This window comes from Sorex araneus, chromosome 3 (assembly GCF_027595985.1).
Source record: "Sorex araneus isolate mSorAra2 chromosome 3, mSorAra2.pri, whole genome shotgun sequence".
Lineage (NCBI taxonomy): Eukaryota > Metazoa > Chordata > Mammalia > Eulipotyphla > Soricidae > Sorex > Sorex araneus.
The window spans coordinates 191,597,212-191,611,363 of record NC_073304.1 but is presented as its reverse complement, the minus strand read 5'-3'; the positions used below and the strand labels follow the sequence as shown (position 1 = coordinate 191,611,363).

At 47.4% G+C, this 14,152-nt stretch overlaps 1 protein-coding gene across 1 annotated transcript in view; it reads right to left on the bottom strand.

Annotated features, from left to right (window-relative positions):
* The window catches only part of SMG6 (SMG6 nonsense mediated mRNA decay factor), a 282,134-nt gene that overhangs the window by 28,197 nt on the left and 239,785 nt on the right, over positions 1 to 14,152 (bottom strand). The window lies entirely within an intron of this gene.

The window sequence follows — 14,152 nt, the reverse complement described above, 5'->3', positions numbered from 1 at the left end:
CATTTCAGACGGATCATTCTGGTCTTCCCTTGACAGGTTCCTGCCCCACCTACGAGCTTCTCATGCTCAAGAGACTAGGGTCAGGCAGGAAACTGTTGTCAGAAGGGAGACAGGCAAAGCAGGTGGGGGTGTTTCACCAAAGCTCTGCTTCTCCGGGGTCCACACCATCCTGCTCCCATGTGGCCGCATTAGCACGTAAGCCAGGGCTGTTAGGGAAGCCGGGGCTGATTTAGTTGAAATGAAATTCAATATCTTGAGCAATCGTCAAATTTGTAAGTGTCTCAGATGAGGTCTCCATGGTCACCCTGACGAGGGTTCTCCAGCTGAGACCACACGCATGCCCTCACTTTCAGTCTTCTGCTTTGCTTACACCCTCTCATGCCCGTCTCCTCCTCTCTGGCCCCTGGCAGGCCTCACCGAGTAAGAGGAAGGGGTCTTGCTGGATGAAGATGGTGAAGGCCACACCACACAGGAAAACATACTCCAGTGACCAGATAAACGACACGGCGGCAGCCCCTTCATCATCAATGACTCTAGTCTACTTGCGGAGTCCCGTGACCCCTTCCCCTGGATGCTTGGCCGTTCTGCAATGTGGTAGGGATCTCAGTGTCTGATCACACAGTAAAATACTAGAGACTATCTCTGGCCGACTGCTCGTGATTGCTCACTGTTTCACAGGTCTGTAAGATACCTCCACCTGGACAACGAACCCCTGGTGGCGAAGACTACATCTACTTTTCATACTTCACTGGGTGCTGAGGATAGAGGGCCGCATAGGACACACAGGAGGTTTGCAATGAGAACTGACATGTACAGAGAAACTCTTGTACACGTCGGAAGGGAGCACATGTGGCAGGTGTGACCCAACCCTTTAGGAAACTGAGGAACTGAGTACTACCCTGCCAGCCGGTCAGGGGAAGTTCAATACACACCAGCCAACTGCAAGCTCCTTAGATTCCGTCCTCTACCACCTTTCCAAGCCAAACCTGTTTCTCTCCCCGCAGGAGAGTGGTCCTTTCTCGCCCTCACCAGTGGTACTGTTAGCATCACTGGCCTGCATCTCAGGTGAGATGCCTAAATCACCCACGCCGGAGACGCAGACCTAGCAGGTACTCAGAGGCCCAGAGAAGGCTTCTTTTTCAGTCTGGGGTGCCTGGTCGTGGGCTCAACCCCTTGAAGGAGGAAGAAGGCTCTCCTTGGACCAGCACAGGTTATCATGGGTTCCATTGCGTGTAATCAAACATGTGATGAGGAAGGTTAGAAATACAGAAGCAGGGGCTAAGAGGCATTAAAGAACAGAGTTGAAATGAGTAATAGCCTGGCAGGCAGCACGCACAGTGGCCTCCCTGCATCCCCAGCCTCTCACTTGCAGAGGAAACTTCTGCATTTCCACAAGACTGCCAGTTTCCTCTCTGTGGTCTAATTTTAACCACCTTGTCGTTACAGTGTGTGTCAGCCACCTGACCCCACCACGACCTCTGACCTTTTGCCCCAGCTACTGCTTGCACTCTGAAGAATTATGTAATGGGTCCAGGCCTTTCCTTTCTGGTGTGAGGCTACTGCCAGTGAATGGAGTGGGGGCAGGGGTTGAGGGATGAGAGGTGGACAGGGAAAAAGCCTGCACTGGTTCCTGGCATTACCTGAGTGGTGAGAGGTGTGCAGGCACCCCTGCTGAGTGCGGCGGCAGCAATGTGCACGGAGGAGGAGAGGTGCCCATGGGCAGACAGAAGACTTCCTGCTGTTAGAGCGCGGGCAGGCTGGCTGGCTCAGGAAGAAGGCATAATTCCTGGCCAGTCAGGGAGAAAGGACACACGTGTGGACGTGAGACTCCTGGAGATGGGGATTTCCAAGGCACAGCAGGGACCAAGGGATGCAGACATCCTGAGCTGGCCTGTGGCATATCCTCAGAGGATCAGGAACTGTCATTTTCACAGACACAAAAGCAAAAAGAAGTCTCCCCTTACCCTGTGTCTGCTTAGAAGCACTTAGTTTTCCTTGGGCAGTTTGTCTGTTGGGCTCTTATTCCCCTGGAGGGTAAGAGGACACATGGTTGATTCTCCAGAAGATTTTAGGGGGGTTGGAGAGACAGGACAGGGGTCAGGGTACTTGTCTTGAATGCCGCTGACCAGGGTGTGATCCCCGGCACTCCCTCTGGTTCTCCAAGCACCTCTAGGAATGACCCCTGAATGCAGATCCAGGAGTAAGCCCTGAGCTTTGCTGGGTGTGGCCCATTTAAAAATAAAATTTAGGGGCTGGAGCGATAGCACAGCGGGTAGGGCATTTGCCTTGCACGTGGCCGACCCGGGTTCGAATCCCAGCATCCCATATGGTCCCCTGAGCACCGCCAGGAGTAATTCCTGAGTGTAGAACCAGGAGTAACCCCTGTGCATCACCGGGTGTGACCCAAAAAGCAAAAAAATAAATAAAAATAAAAATAAAAATAAAATTTAGGGCTTTCGTCCAGTGGGGTCTGAGCTGGTGCTGAGAGCCGAAAGGCATCCTACCTTTGGAGAAAAGGCACCTAGCTGTTTAGACAAGGCCTCTCTTCTGGAGCTCAACTGGCAGGGAGAGCCATATATGTTGTGGCATATTAGGTATCTACTTGGGGAGTCAGAAATGGGTTCTGACTACCTAGTGGAGAGGAAGAAAGCCTAGGACTTGCCTGGGAGGCCAGAAAAACCTTTCGTCGACATATAGCCCACTGATCTGCCTGAAGTCCAGCAGGGAGAAAAACCACAGTACCCGTGATCCAAGACTTCTACAGGAAGTTACGGGAATATTCTACACAAAGCCCCCTGAGCTTGAACTGGGGTCATGGAGTTAACTGGAGACACCATGACAGAAGCCCTTCACACCACCCACAAAGAGCTACTCCAAGATGATCTCTGTCTGGCCAAGAGGAGAGGGGTCAAAGCTAGGCTCTTTGCTAGCAGAGGAAGGAGTCCAGATGAAGCCTATGACATAATCCCCACAAGAGCTCCGTTCATGAGTACATTTTTCCGTTCTATAGCAATGAAAAACAGAATGTAAGTGGTATGTACACTTTTGCTCTGGGCAATCTAGATTCTCCAGAGAAGAGCAGGACAGAAAGGGCCCTTTTCCTGGACTATTAACAGGATGATCTAGACTGAGGCAAGAAACAGCTAAAAGGGCTGCTGGCTAGGGAATCCCCCAGAGCACCAGGGACTCGCTACCTTCTCAGGGGCAGTCCTGGCCCTTTTGGAAGAAGAGAGCGCACAGAGAGGATGGGGAATCTAGGTGTATTTCAAGTGGACACAGTGTGTCTCACACAATCACAGCTTTGTTCTTTATTTACTGGGCTTTTGGGCCACACCTGGAGGGGTGACTGCTGGCTCTGCAGTCAGAAATTACTACTGGAGGTGCCTGAAATATGAGGGGTTATATGAGGTGCTGGGGGTAGAAGCGGGGTAGCGGTATGCAAGGCAAGTGCCTGTTCGATACACTCTCTCTCCAGTCTCAAGTCCTTTTTTTTTTTTTTTTTTTTTTAAAATAGGAGCTGCCTTAGTGGCGCTTGGAGACCACCTGGGGAAGGAAAGAAACTGCAGTGCTGGCAACAGAACTTGAGAACTTGAGGCCTAACACTCTGTGACTTTTGAACTATCTTCTTGGCCTATCATCAGTTTTAGAAAGAAACTGTGGAGTGTTTGGCCAGAGAAGAGCTGAAAGAAAGGCAGTCAGAGAAAGTCCCCTCCCCTTCCCCTGAAAACCATCTAAGGCAGCATTGCCCCCTCAGTGGGAACTGAAACCTCTGAATTCTGGGCTCCAGTTATCACTCGGATCAAGTCCACACGCAAGAACCAAGCTAAAAGGAAAACTGAAAGTGAGATGTGGCAGGGTGATACAGAAGCCTGATCTATCCCAGGCTCAGTTCCTTAGAGAGACAGAGACAGAGACAGAGACAGAGACACAGAGAGAGGGAGAGAGAGAGAGAGGGGGAGAGAGAGAGAGAGAGAGAGAGAGAGAGAGAGAGAGAGAGAGAGAGAGAGAGAGAGAGAGAGAGAGAGAGGAGGGAGAGAGAAAGGAGGGAGAGAGGGGGAAGGAGGGAGAGAGGGGGAAGGAGGGAGAGAGGGGGAGAGGAAGGGAGGGACAGATTAAACATACCATGCACAGGGTAAGTAGAGGCTGCAGCTAAGCAAAAGGTTAGGTTCTGAGGAAAGCAGGAAGAAACCTTTAGGTCAAGAGAGAAGAGAGCAGGCAGGCTGGATTAGAGGTGTGGAGTATCTTTGATGGGGCAGTATGTAAATGAGAAATGGTGTTCTTAGAAAACTGATTACTTTCCACAGTCCCTGGGGGGGGTGGCGGGGGAGTGTCAAGCTTAGGTTGGGCAGACAGACCCCAGGAAGGAACAGAAAATGAGATCTAAGTGATCTATCTTCTGGAAGGTGGGGGAGGGTGGGAGAGAGAGAAGGAACCGAGAGCCAGGCACCACTGATATATACTCTTGAATACTGAGGCCTAATGCCCCCAAGGAAAGGAACAGAAAGGATCAGAGAGCTGAACCACGGCTTTTGGTTCTTGACACACATACAATTTTTGGTTTTGGGGCAACACCTGATGGTGCTCAGGGCTTACTCCTGGCTCTGTACTCAGGGGTCACTCCTGGCAGTTACTTGGAGACCTGGACCCTATGGGGAGCCAGGATTGAACCTGCATCAGCTGCATACAAAGCAAGAGCCCTCTCCACTGTACTTTCTCTCTTCCTGGCCCCCTGACAAGCACTTATTTACTTATTTATTTATTGGGGGGTGGAGAGAGGTCTCACCCAAAAGTGCTCTGGGCTTACTCCTGGCAGTGCTTGGGGTACCATATTTGGGGCAGGGAATAAAACCTAAGCTCACCACCTGCAAGGCAAGTACCTTAACCGCTGCACTATCTCTCTGGAGAAAATATTCTTCAGGTAAGTTTCATGGATGGGGTCGGTAATGCAGCAGAGTGGGCAAAATATTTTCCTTGCATGCGGCTGACTTGGGTTCGATCTCCAGCAGCCCACATGGCTCCCCGAGCACTGTCAGGAGTGATCCCTGAGCACACCCAGAAGTAAGCCAGGAGTACAGCAGAATGTGCCTCCCCAAAAATAAAAGTTTCAAGAAGGTACAGGTTGTTAATTTTTAAAAAAGTTCTGGTTTGGGAGAATCAAGAATTTAAACTTGCACTTATCAGCCAGCTCTATTTTTTTTTTCTGCTCTTAAAAAGTTCTTGCTACTGCTCTGCTGGCTGAAAGCGAAAAATCACACGGGTTTCCCCTACAAACTCAAGTTTACAGGTTGTTTTTCTTGTTTCTTTAAATGGAGCCAATTATTCTCACATTTGTTGAAACCTTCAATCAAACTTTATAGCTTGTTAATTTTACAGAATGTCCTCAGAGCAAATAGGATGCAGACAGGAAAGTGGGGTAATGTAGAGATTATTAAGAAATCTTAAAATAGCCTACAAATCCACCACCAAGGCTGGTAAAATACAGGATGCTTGGCTGGCTTCTGAGGTCAATTAGCAATGGGTTAATTATCATCTTTAATGAGCCAGGCTGACAGGATTAGCTACAAAAAACAACTCAGACTAAAGTGCTTCTACAAACGGAGAACCTCAGACTCACCCTCACGGACTGAAGGATGAGTAGGGGAATTCTTTGGTGGCTAAGGGTGGGTCAGTCTGAGAGGAGGTCTGCCAATGAAAGTTCAGACACAGGGAATCCTCTGGAGTTGGGAGGCCAGAGGAAATGGTCTATTCACATTCTGAGGGGGAGGGGCTTCCAGGCAGGGCGCAGACGCCAGGCAGGAGGGAAACTGGCCACAAGGATGCACAATCCCTCTGAGACGGGGCAGTAAGTTGTGGAGAGACACAAAACTTCAGAGTGTACCTGAAGAAATTGGTTTTGTAATGTGAGAAAGGGTCATGGCTCAGCGGATGAAGAGAGGAAGAACCTGTGCTGATGTTGAATGACAAAGCAGGAGAAAACGCCTGGGTTCTTGTGCCGGATGCAGCATATCCGGACAATTTCTGGGCATATTGTTTACCAGTGTCTTGTTCCTCACCTCCAGTGCCCTCCCCTTCCCTTCCCCCCTCCCTCCCTTCTTTCTTTCCATTTCTGAGCCTCACTGGGCTGTGTTCAGGACTCACTCCTTATGGGATTCGGGGTGCTGGGGTATGAGGTGCCGGAGATTGAAACCAGATTTGCTACAGGCAAGTGGACTTACTATCTCCCTAGACCCTGGACCTCAGTTCTTTCCTTCTCTCTTTTTTTCCTGGTTCTTGGTCCACACCCAAATCAGGGATCACTTCTGGGATATCATATGGAGTGTGGGGAAAGCCAGGTCAGCTGTGTGCAAAGCAAGCACCTTCCCCACTATCTCTTCAGCCCTCATTTTCTTTCTTTCTTTCAAAAAAATATGGGGCCAGAGACATAATATAACAGGCAGGGTGCTTGCCTTGCAGACGGCCTATCCCAGTTCGATCCCTGGCACCCCAGTGATTCCCAAACAGAACCAGGAGTAACCCTTGAGCATTGCTGGGCGTGGCTCCCCCCACCCACACACCCCCAATTCTGTTTGGCCACACCTTGCTGGCAGCCCTCAGACATTACTCTCGGTTTGGTACTTGACGTTTAGGGGTCACTCCTGGTGGTGCTGGCAGTCAAGCCCAGTCCTTCATGCAAAGCATGTATCTATTCCAACGAGCTTATTCTCTGGCCACACTGCATATAAGATAACTGATTTCATTGCTCGCAATTGTGTGCCCCAATTCTCTCACTTTCCAGATCATGCTAGCAAGCTACAGAGGATCAGGGAACAAAACTGGGTCCTGGCAGCCTCACTCTGCTACTACCTGTGGAGAACAAGTCCATTTACAAATGATCACAGCAGGGGTGGAATAACGGAACAGTGGGTAGGGCACCTGCCCAGCACCCCATGTAGTTCCCTGCCTGCTAGGAGTGGTCTCTGAGTACAGCAGAGCTGGGAGCAAGCCCTGAGCACTGGTGGCTGTGGCCCAAAACAAAACAAAAATCAAATGACCACAATTACTGCCTCTACTTCAGATACAGACAGCTTGAGAAGTCCCCTCTCCCCATTGTAGAATCTCATTTCTTTCTCTTTTTTCCCCTCGGTTTTTGGGTCATACAATGCTCAGGGTTTACTTCTGGCTCTGGAATTGCTCCTGGTGGTGCTCAGGGAACCATATGGTGTGCCGGGGATCAAACTTGGGTCAGCTGTGTGCAAGGCAAATATTCTACCAGCTGTACTCTCTAGCTTCTGTAGAATCTCATTTTTTAAAAAAAATTTTACTTTTTGCTTTTTGGGTCACACCTAGTGATGCTCAAGGGTTACTCCTGGCTCTGCACTCAGGAATTACTCCTGGCGGGGCTCAGGGGATATAATGGGATGCTGGGAATCAAACCCGTGCCGGCCGCGTGCAAGGCAAACGCCCTACCCGCTGTGCTATCGCTCTAGGCCCCAGAATCTCATTTCTAAGCCAGGTAGCTAAGACCAGGCTTTGGGGGTCACCCAGCTATGTTGGGGTGGAAAGCATTTGACGCTGGGGATTGAACATAGGGTCCTGCACATGTGAGGTTATGTCCTCTACTGCTAGAGTCACACCCCTGGCCCCTCCCTAGTCCTAGGGCTGGTCTGTGCCAGCTGAGGGTTTCAAGCAACACAAAACAAAATGCTAACATCATAGGCTAAACGAAAGCAGTCACACAAATGGCCACATTTTCTTCCTGGCAGAGGAGATATGGCAATCAGGGAATTTATCAATCAGCTGCCAAGGCACAGATGCCTGTTTAGAATGGCTGAAAAGTCTGCCCCATCCAATTCCAAGTGAGGGTATATGTGGGCATGTTGGCTTTAAGTCTCCTGAGGAGTGATGGGCTAGAGGGTCTGCTTTGTAAGCGTGAGGCTATGAGTTTGATTTCCAGAGCTGCCACATGTGACAAATTTGATATCTGTGTGCAAGGCAAGTGTTTGTGGAGACAACAGTTTCATTACTTCAGTAGTATCCAAAAGGCACAGGTAGCTGGCTACTGAATGGGTGATTATGTTCACAGTGGAAGGGCAGTCCAGAGAACAGAGAAATCGTGGAGCATCCACTGGCAGGCAGTGAGAGGGGAAATAATCTTGGAGAAGAATGGGTCCATGCTGGGGAAAGGCAAGTTGAAACAAAACAGGGTTCTGGCCAAGAGACTGGGCTTGTAAGCTGGAAAGGCCTCTCAATGAACTGAACATACGCTTTGCACGGGTCCCCACAGTGCAGGACAGTAGCCTGAGCATGGCAGGGTGTGTCATAGATGTGTGTTGTCCCCCCTCTCTGCCCCCACTGCCCCCGCACTGTACACACAAAGAAACCAGTCAGAAATGAGTTCAGGTATTAAGTACGAGGATGGCTAGAGGGTCTGCTTTATAAGTGTGAAGCTATGAGTCTGATTTCTAGAGCTGCCATGTGTGTACAGTCTGAAATTCCCCTTCAGCTAGTACCAAGGCATAGTGTGTTAGCAGAGTCAGAAGCCCTGAGCACAGCCACGTGTGACTCCCAAACTAAAACAAACCCGAAAAAACCCCAAGAAAAATATCGCCGCTCCAAAAGAAAACAACTTCCAACAATAACAACAACAAAATTAAGATCTACTGGAATCCTCAGCGCAATTTTTCAATACTACAGAAATGATGAGACTACTGCCCGTGTGCTATTTCCTACCAATCTCCGTTTCCTGAGCTTGCACACTCTGAACAAAGTCAGAGAAGAGTCTAGGGTTTCCTGGGCAGAGTAGAGTTTGTTCTTTTTTTGAACCATTCCCTCACGGAAAGAAACTATTCTAGAACTTGAGCTTCAGCTATCAAGCACAGTTCATTCTTAACAGTGAGTACGTTGAGGATCGCAAACTGCAGACCGTAGTAGCTCAGGCGACAGTCCAACACGCTTCCTTTGCTGGGTGCCCTGAAAGCAGCCACCCACACTGGCAGCGGAGACTGGCACTGCCAACACAAGCCCTGCAGGTCTGACTTCAGCTGGTCTGAAACCTGGAACAAACACAGGCGCTGGGGCCCTCACTGAACCAGCAGGGGAGGCTACAAGCTCAGCCCCCGGGGATGAACAACCTCCCGTCTCAGCCTTTTCCTACATCACCCGTTAGTGCTGTGTCTCAGGGCTCCTGTCATTCTGAGTCACAATCTTATTGGCCTTTTTGAAAGCTGGAGCAGGAGATCATCTCTTAGTTTGTATTAAGTTTCTTTACCAAATTTATTCCTAGTTTTATTTTATGTGTTAAGTGGAAAAAAGTGCCTTTTCTGAGACACCTGTAGCATTCAACAAGTCCAAATGAATTTAATCAATGAATTTAATGAATGAATATTCAACAAATATTCACTAAGTGCCTACCGTGTGCCCTGTTCTAGGACCTCAGGGTTTAACAACAACAAAGCAAAATGCCCGCTCCACTCAGGAGGGAGGGCCAGAGTTGTCACATTCTGATGATCTGCTGTATATCCCAGAGCGGGTGAAGCGAATGATCCAGGCAGGGGGTCGGAGGGGACATACTTTCTGGCTGTTTACTTAAGGAAGGTAGATTATTTTTGAGCTGTATAGCAGGGAAGGTGTTTGCCCTGCATATGGCTGGCTAGGGATTGATCTCCAGCACCCCTTAGGATCCCAGAGTTCCCCCAGGAGGGACTCCAGAATGCAGAGGCAGGGTGAAGCCCCGAAGATAGCTCAGTGTAGCCCAAGATTACGAACAAACAAAAAATAAGTGTATAACCTCGATTTCCAGAGGTATATACACTAATTCCACCCACACCCCTTTCCCTCTCTTATTTGTTTGAGCCACACCTGGCGGTGTTTGAAGAACCCACATGGGGTGCGGAGGATCAAAACCAGGCTGGCAGCTATGCAAGACAAATGCCCCACCCACTGTGCTATTATTATTCCTGCCCCCTGATTTTTTTTTTTTCCTGAAAAGGGGCAACAGGCCAAATAAGTCTGGGAACTTCTGGGTTACATCAAAGACTCCCAGTATTGTGAAATAAATTCCCCCTCAAACCTCAATACCTTACTGACAGCATTTAGGATTCTAATCCTGCTTCCCTTTCTTTACTCATTTTAAGCTAATGGGCCCTGAGGCACTCAGGTTGGAGAACTCCCTTGGACTCAGACTTGCTACAGAATGAAATCCCAATCTCTATTTTTCCTAATCTGTATACAAACCCTTTACTACTCACTCCTCCCCATCAGATACTTGCTATTTCCCCCTAATTCTCAATTCTAAGACCCAAGCAACCAACCCTCTTTCCTGCATGTCATTTGCTCCTTTTTGTACTTGAGATTTCACAGACAATTCCCAAACCTACATATCAACTCATTTTTTTTTGGGGGGTGGGCAGAGGGGATGCACAACCAGTGGTGCTCAGCGATTGCTATTATTTTTTTTTTTCTTTTTGGGTCACACCCGGCGATGCTCAGGGTTACTCCTGGCTCTGCACTCAGGAATTACTCCTGGCGGGGCTCAGGGGACCATATGGGATGCTGGGAATCAAACCTGGGTTGGCCTCCTGCAAGGCAAACGCCCGACCCGCTGCTTCATCACTCCAGTCCCCGATTACTACTAATTCTGCACTACAGGGATCACTCCCGACAAGCTTGGGGGACCGTATGGAATGCCAGGGATTGAATCCGGGCCAGGCATATGTAAGGCAAATGCCTTACCTGTGTATATCACTTGGATTCTTCACTTTTTGTGTGTGTGTGTGGGGGGTACACCTGGCAATGCTCAAGGGTTACTCCTGTCTCTGTGCTCAGGAATCACTTCTGGTGGAGCTTGGGGGACCATATTTGGTGCCAGAGATCAAACACAGATTGGCCGCATGCAAGGTAAGCACCGTACTCGCTGCACTATCTCTCCAGCCCGATCAATTAATTATCTTTTCAAGAAAACTCTGTATTGTCTGTCAGCCTAGTCTATAATTTTTTCTCAAGGCTTCACTAAGTGGTAGGGGCTGTACCAGACATCTTTGGCACATGATGGGAAAAAAGTACATAAAGTCGTTGGCTTCACAGAAGCTTTACTTAGGAGAGGGATTGTACAGTGATTCCACACTGACTTCTTGGTTCACAGTTGTACTCCAGCAACTATGGGTTAGGCCCACACTTCATTCATCTTCTCTGGCCTTGTTAGCAGTCCTGGACATCTGTATTATTCATATACTACAGTTAACCACTGTTCAAAACCACACTAGAACCTCCTCTATAAAATTCCATTTCTTGAATATTTCAGGAGGAAAGGATTTAAGACCGCGGGAGATCTTTAAAATCATCTCTACTTAGTATTTAAGAGATACGTAATTTTTATCATTAACTGCATTAACAAATTTTCATCCCCATTTACTTCCAAGTCCTGACCACGGGGATGAATAGTCTGTTAACTGTCTTCAGTTTCAAACGGGTTCATTTCCTATTAGAGAGACCACTCCATTTCTGGACTGTCCTAGTTGGTATTCCTTTTAAGCCTAAATCTAAGGACTTCCAATTCTGTTCTCTCTGGGACCACAAAACCAATTCAAATTTTGTTTCTACCCGACTGGCCTCAGGTTAACTGAGGTCTGCTATATGATACCATCTCTAGGCTAAACAGTCCCACTTCCTCCAACTATTCCTTACTTCGATTGTCTCCTCAATATCCTGGTTTTCTTTCAGTAAGACTTTCTCTATGACTAACGTGTCTCCTGGCGTAAGTATCCATGTGTAATCTGGCAGCAGAGAAAAAAGCATCTCCTCCTTGCTCTGTTATAGATACTTCAATTCTACGAAGGGGGCGGGGGGGGGGGGAGAAAGGCACTAGTATTGTTGTTCATCACTCTGCACTAATGACACATCTGAGCTTCTAACCAATAACCCCCCAAACTGTTTACACATAGGCGGCTAAATAGTATCTTTCTTATCAACGTAAGTGTGTGTGTGTATTTATGTCTGCAGCAATTAAAGAGCACTACGAGTCCTTAGACAACATGGATGACTGATGGGAGAAAGGTGGCAATTCCAGGATATTATAATCACGGAAGGGTGCCAGTCATACTATAAATATTATGTGAATCATATTCCTTGTATTGTGCAACACAGACACACTGGACGGACAGACTTCGAGATGTGATTTTCTGGGTGGTGCTCCCTTAGATGTTCAGGCTCCAAGAGGGTCGGTGCTTTTTCTTGACAGGCTGCCTAGACTTTCTAGTTTGAAATATGATACTCTAAGAAGCCAAGCTCTAGGCATGTCTTGCCTTGTCTTCACTGAAGGCTGTTGCCCCAGGGCAAGGTACACCATTCCTCAACAAGAGGTGAGACTTTTGCTCTTCAAAGCACTGATGTCATGTGCTAAAAAAATTTAAAAAAGTCATACCCATATATTGAGACCATAGTATATTAAAAAATAAATGACATACAGAAACTTCTCTGTGACGGGGCTGTGGTACAAAGCCACTTAAGGTTGCCTTTTCAAGCCAGTATTTTAGTACCATGGTAGGGCACTAGCTGTGTGTTTGTGAAGCTATGGGTATCAAAAAAAAAAAGCCTGGCAAGCTACCCATGGCATATTCGAAATGCCAAAAGCAGTAACAACAAGTCTCACAATGGAGACGTTACTGGTGCTTGCTCGAGCAAATCGATGAGCAATGGGACGACAGTGTTACAGTGCTACACCTAGAGACCTTGGTATCAAACGTGGTTCATGCCTCATAATTAGAAACAAGACAAGCTTTGCTAGCTAAAGCTAACTAAAATCTATTCATAAGGGCTAAAGCAATAGTACAATGGGTAGGGTGTTTGCCTTGCAAATGGCTGATCTGGGTTTGATTCCCAGCATCCCCTATGGTCGTGAGTGCAGAGCCTGGAGTAACCTGAGCATCACCAGGTGTGACCCAAAAAGTCAAAAATAAGTAGATTTAAAAAAGTCTATCTATAGATTTTGAAAAAAGTATAAGGCAATGGCTGACAATAGAAGAATCTTATTAAATATTAGAATTGTTCGTTTTTTGTTTTTGTTATCTATGAGCACCAAGAAGTGTCTTGTTTTTTTGGGGAGGAAAGACACATCTAGCAAAGCTCAGGACTTACTACTGGCTCTGTATGTGCTCAGGGATCATTCCTGGTCGTGTTTGGAGAGACCATATGTGGTGCAGGGGATTGAATTGGATAGGCTGGGTACAAGGCAAGCACCCTGACCACTGCACTATCTCTCTGGCCTCCAAACAGTTTTTTTTTTTAATTAAAAAAAAAAACAAAACAACAACAGCAGATTCCTGGCTCTATTTAGGCCTGAATGAATTAGTATTTCTTTGATAGTGTCATGGAATGTACATTTTAAAAAAGTGTTCCAGATATTTATGACAATGAAGTTTGAGGGTCACTTGCATTAAAGCACGGAAGGCCAGGTGAGGGTTATCACAATTTCAGTCTGCTCTTGAATGTGTAACACAACTTTTGCCGTGGTATAAAAACACAGTATATTACATTTTCCATGGCACTGTTAAAATCTAGAAAGCTGATGTGGAGACATAGTACAGGAGTTAAGGCATCTGTTTTGCATGTGGCTGACCTTAATTCCATCCCCAGCACTTCATACAGTTCCCTGAGTTCTACACCAGGAATGATTCCTGAGTAAAGAGTAAGAAGTAAACCCCAAGCACTGTCAGGTGTATCTCCCCAAACAAACAAACAAACAAACAAACAAAAACAAAAATCCAGTAAGTTCTCAGCAACCTATGAAACATACCAGTATGTTGGATCATAATAGAGATGAGGAAACAAATAACAAAAAGTTAAATGAGATTTGAATTCAGATATGATGACTTACTAGTCTCCTATTCTTATCTCTTATGGGAGCCGCTTCTGGGGAGAGTTTGGGTCTGCTAGGGCATAAGAAATCATCATCATCATCTCGCTGATAATCGAATTTCTTGAGCAATCTTAGTAACGTCTCCATTTGTCCTAGCCCTGAGATTTTAGAAGTCTCTCTTTACTCGTCCTATCAATGGTGCTGCATTGGAGGCTCTTTCAGGGTCAGAGGAATGAGACCCACCATTGTTACTGGTTTTGGCATATGAATATGCCATGGGGAGTTTTCGAGGCTCTCCCATGTGGGCAGGAAACTCTCGGT